Below are 5,780 nucleotides of genomic sequence, written 5' to 3'. Positions count from 1 at the left end.
AATAAGGTCTAGCCCCAAATTTGCACACCCCTCTCAGCAAAGCCCAGGCCCCATGGTTGCCAGGCTGGCCTCCTCCAACCATTCTAGTCACCCTCTGTGTACTGAACTTCGCCCCTCAGAAGGCTATCCCCCTCCCTAGAAGCCCCTCAAGGTCATCTGTTCCAGCCACTTGCAGAGAGAGCTGTTCTGTCACCGCAGTCTTCTTCCACTTCTCACACGATCCAGGCAGTGTTAGCTCCTCTCAGCAGTGAGGCTCCAGGACACCACCCAGCCAGCCTGCCTCTTCACTAGCTTCACCACTGCTCAGGTGAGCTCCTCTCTCAGGCAAACCTTTTCTTCCCCAGGACCAGCAGAGAAGGCAGGGAAAACACAGAGATACCTATCCCTGGGACAGAGACTGCCTCATTCTGTGTACCTGGGGCTCCTGTGACTTCATCAGACTCTCACAGCAGCCAACAGGCAGGGAAGAGGTGGGTTACTGTCACATTCTAGGGATGAGAAAACTGAGGCTCAAAGGGGCTGAGTGATTTACCCAAAGACACATAGGGTATCGGTAAAAGTGATGCAGTAGATGAGGTCCCAGGTTGCCCACTGCCCACTCTGTGCCCATTTCCTCTCTCTCTTTCCCACAGGCAGCCCCTCTAGATATGGAATCAGGCTGAAGAGATGGGTCTCAGATGGGTTCCTCCAAAATCCCAAAAACTATTCCATCCTGAAGACAGGCCCATGAGGAGGAGCCCAGTCTGAGTTATCATTCAAGACCCCTCACAATTGGGTCCCACCCTCCTCCCACTCTCTCCCCCTCAAAGAGCACCCTCTGGAAACTGCACCTGCCCACTGCCTTCAACAACAGCAGGACTTCACACCTCTGCACCCTTGCCCATGATGTCCCTTCTGCCTGGACTGTCCTTCCTTCCCTTCCCTTCTCTGCTTGGAATAGTTCTTACAGCCTTCAAGGCTCAGCCAGACCCTTAGCTCAGTGAAGCGTTCCCTGAGAGCCCCAGGCAGAATGATCGCTGGCCCACATTCTGTCCTATGAACGACATACTTGGTGGTACTCAAGTCTCACTGCTCTTCCACACTCTGAGCTCTGCAGAGGACAGATGTGGAACCTATTACCCCAGCAGTGTCCAACAGGCACATAGTAGAGACTCAGAAAATGTGTATTAAATAGCCATGTGTGGCCAGGCATGGTGGCTCATGCCTGTAATCCCAGCACTTTGGGAGGCCGAGGCGGGCAGATCATCTGAGGTCAAGAGTTCAAGACCAGCCTGGCCAATGTGGTGAAACACCATCTCTACTAATAAAAAAAAAATTAGCCAGGCATGGTGGCAGGCGCCTGTAATCCTAGCTACTCAGGAGGCTGAGCAGGAGAATCACTTGAACCCAGGAGGCGGAGGTTGCAATGAGCCAAGATCTCACCATTGCACTCCAGCCTGGGCAACAGAGCGAGACTCCGTCTCAAAAAAATTAAAAAAAAAATAAACAGCCATGTGGTCACTATGGCAGCACATTTACTAAAATGTCAGCTGGAAAGCTCGTGATGCACAAATAGCCTGCATCATGAGAGGGCTGGCTGTGCTCCAGCCTCCTTCCATTTCTCTGGACTCCCATGTGACTGCGGACATAGCTAAATTTGACTCCCAGCCTTGGTGCAGCAATGCCATTGGGAAACTCCTGCATATATTTACACATGCAGGGATCCTTTTCAAGTGATTCTCCATTGGGACCCAATTTCCATCTTTAATCCACTGTCTCCTTTGCTGCAGAATTCCCATGAATCTCTAGCATCCTCCACAAACACCCTCACGCTCCAAGTGACATCCCTTGGTTCCGTAGGGGGGATATCAAATGTCACAGGTAATTTAATTTGCTCAAGAGAATATTGGGAGATTATTTATCTGTGTTCTCTAGAAAATGAGGGCTGTAGTAGATCTCGCTGATTATATTACCCCACTGAGAGGCAGAAATAATCCTGAAGGTGGCAAGTTAAATCACTACTTTGTAATTTACTAAAACAAAACTAATACCCAAAGAAATGTTTTCTCTGCCATTTTATAGCAATTTCCCCATTACACTGTCTTTGACTGCAATTCATAACGATGAATAAAGCAAAGCAAAAAGGATAACTTCAGCCGGCCAAGAAACTTCTTCTGAACACTAATGATTTTTCCCATAAGCAAAACACTGGGCATCATTTCCAGAGAAGCCACAGCCCACCCAAAAGGGTGTGTGGGAGTGAACAGGGTCACACTGCATAAGGAAACTGTTCCCCTCATCATTCCTGTTGCCCAAAGGAAGCCCCAAGTCCTCTTGGCTGAGTCTGAGGCCTGGACATGTGTGTTCTTTCTCGTCGTTACCCACACACGCACCCCACCCTTCGTGCTCAATTACTCAAGGTCATCTTTCAGGTTCTCAGCTTAAACATGCCTTCCCATGGTGCAAGACTCCCTGCCCATGTACATTTTCCTCACAGCACTTGTCAGTTTACAGCAATGCTTTCATATGTGTGGTTATTAAGTGTCTATCCCCAGTAGAGTCCAGGAGCCATAGCATCTATTTTGCTCATCATTCACCTTCGGTAAAAACTTATTGTATAAATAAACAATGAACAAGGACAAGATCAGGGTCTTAATGTCATAGGTCAAGCAGCCTTTCTCAGAGGCAGCACATGCTCTCCCTAAGACAGCCTGTCTTAAGTCAGTCCCCAGTGGCCCAAGACTGACCCTTGACACCAACCCTTCATTTATAACTCCCTCGAGTGAGACTGGATGCCTGTGATGGTTGATTTTAGGTATCTGCTTGACTGATTAAGGGATAGTCAGATGGTAAAGCATTATTTCTGGGTATGTGAGGATGTTTCCATAAGAGATTGGCATTTGAATCAATGGACCCAATAAGGAAGATCCGCCCTCACCCAATGTGGGCAGGCACCATCCAAATGACTGAGGGCCTGGAGAGAACAAAAAGGCAGAGGAAAGAAGAGCTCACCCTCTTTCCCCACTGGAACTGGGACATCTGTCTTCTCCTGCCCTTCGACATCAGAACTCCAGTCTCTCCGGTCTTCTGACTCTGGAACTTGCACCAGTGGCCTGCCAGTTTCTCAGGCCTTGGACCTCAGGCTGAGAGTTGCACCATCAGCTCCCCTGGTCTGAGGTTTTCGGATTCGGACTGAGCCATGCTACCAGCATTCCAGAGTCTCCAGTTTGCAGACAGCCTGGAGTGGGACTTCTCAGCCTCCATAATCATGTGAGCCAATCCCCCTAATAAATTCCCTCCCACATTTCTTTCTTCTTTCTCTTTCTCTCTCTCTCCCTTCCTTATCTCCTACTGGTTCTGTCTTTCTGGAGAATCCTAATACAATAGCTCAGGGCCACTTATCCATATCCTCAGGGACGTACATCCCAGCACTCTCCCAGACACAGTCTTGAGGCCCCTCTAAGGAACACCAGTGACCATAGGACAATTAGCATTAGGCATTTCTCTAAGAAATCTGGGGTCCGCTAAACCAGAATCACCAACCCACCCATGGGCAGCTCCATCTTCCCTTACCTGTCCCCACCCATACATGCAGCCTTCATCTTGCAGGCCCCTCAACATTCTTCAGAGAAAAATATCATCCCTAAAAAACCCCCTAAAGCCTAAAGCATATGGAGAGATGTTTCAGGGTGACCCTGGCTGGGCTCATGAATGGCAGGCTTCACAGCCTGGAATGACAGCCCCCAGGTATCCACCTGCTGAGACATTGAGGCCTCTCCCAGGAGAGGACTTGTCCTGAGACAAAAAGGGCCAGGCACGATGAACTGGACCCAGAGACAAACCTGGCAGTAAGAGAGGAGGCATGGCCAGCTCTGTCCCTGGTGATTCAACCTGGGTGCAAGAAAGAAGAGAGCTAGAAATTGAAACCTGAGAACCTCTCTCATGCAAACACTGCAGTGCTAAAGGACCCCAAACACCTGACTACAGGACCGCACAGCTGAATCAAACACAAATAAGGAAGAGGTACCTTTCTACTTCTGCGTGAGCTCAGGGCCACATGCGTAAACCTGAAGTACTCTAGAAAGTGGCTCCAGGGAGAGATGACAGTGCCCTTCAGAACAGGAGCCAGAGTCAGCAGGGCCCATGGGACCTGCCAGTGCCCAGCAGACAGGACCTGGAGCAAGGAGAAAGAACACAACTGAGATACCACCATGGTCCCCATCTCAGCCTGCCCGTGAACATACAAGGGAATCACAAAATGTTGGGGGAGAGTGTGCTGGGCACTGGCTCCCGATGGGGCTGAGTGTCAGGGAACAGATGTGAATATGTTGAGCCAGGATAGAGTTTAGACCCCTGGTTACTTTAAAAATTTTGTAAAATCAAAATGGCCCCCAGAGACACAGGCCTTCCAAATCTAAGTCCAGAGAGACAGGTTTATGGATCATTATTAAGCTGCTGAGAAAAGGTATAAACCAGTAGAATATTAAACATAAATCAAACAAATGAAGCTGCAGTCCCGTTAGTAATGAGGAGGCTTGGACGTGGGCCAGCAGCCCCTAAGTCTTATGGACACTGAGTTCAGAGTGGGGGAGAAGAGACAGGGAAGGGTGAGGGCCTGAGCTCCACTCCCCTGGGCTCCTAACGCAGCTCTCCCCAAACCCTCTGCCAGTGGACCTCAAGCTAAAGAAGGCAGAAATGGGAGTCTTGTTCACAGCAGGTAGTGAGTACATGTTTGTGGAGTGAATGCGGTGTTCTAGTAGTTGCATGCTCTGACACTTCAGCCAAGTGGGGAGATAGGAAGAGGGGGAGAAGATAGAAGGGGAGCGAGGAAGTGGGAGAGGGGGAAGCCCCTCCCCTCCAATAAATTGTTACTTGGCCAGGCTGATCTCCTGACGAAGCAGTCAATGATGGTAGATGGGATTTTCCTGATTTGAAATTTGGATTGAATCCCAAAACTCAGGACACTGGGAGGAAAGTCCCACTCTAAAAAGAGCACCTAGGCAACCTGAGCAGAACTTACTAAGATGTGGCCAAGTGGGCCCTTCATCTAGCCACCCTGTCACCCCTCCTGCCTGTAGAAGAGAGGCTGGAGGAGACACTCTCCAGCCTTTTTAACACTTACGTTATGAAAAGGGAATTCTTAGGAAGGGGCAGAGTATTGAGGAGTGTCCCTTCCCAGAGGGGACAAGAAAAGGGGTGCAGCTCCCACACCTATGTGTGGCTTGAGTGCCACTCGTGACGGGCAGGGGTGCCACCAAGAGGGGAGACTCCAGTTCACCTGCCTAGATGGTTTCTGAACTGTGGAATTCTAAGTCCTGGTGCTGCCGCAGGCCTAAAAGTATGGCAGATGCAGAGGGGAGAGGAGATAATAAGACAAATGTCTATTTCCACACAAGACTGAGGCTCTAAGAGGTCACATGAAGTGTCCAAGATGAGGTAAGCAAAGTGGGCTCAGCCACCTGTCTCCCTGCTGCTCAGGAGGCAGACGCCAACACCTCTGAGTGTTCTCCCACTCAGTGGGCCAGGCACACCCTGAGGGCCACACTGCCAGCCCCTTCTCCCATTCGCCCCTCAGGAAAACTGGACACGGGCCCATCTTCCAAAGCACTTGCCATCCTTGCCCCAAAGGCCCCTCTCTACTCATCTCCCAGGGCCAAAGGACCAGGCTGGGCTGCAGTGGACACCAGGGGCAAAGTCCAGGCCATTGTGCAGACCCCCATGGGAATCCGAGCACCAGAAGGCAGAGCCAACAGTCCCCAGCACTCCCCACCCTGCACACCAGGGCGGATAGCCTTTTATGG

The sequence above is a fragment of the Pan troglodytes genome, chromosome 4 (genome assembly GCF_028858775.2).
Source record: "Pan troglodytes isolate AG18354 chromosome 4, NHGRI_mPanTro3-v2.0_pri, whole genome shotgun sequence".
NCBI lineage: Eukaryota > Metazoa > Chordata > Mammalia > Primates > Hominidae > Pan > Pan troglodytes.
This window is presented reverse-complemented; position numbering follows the sequence as displayed.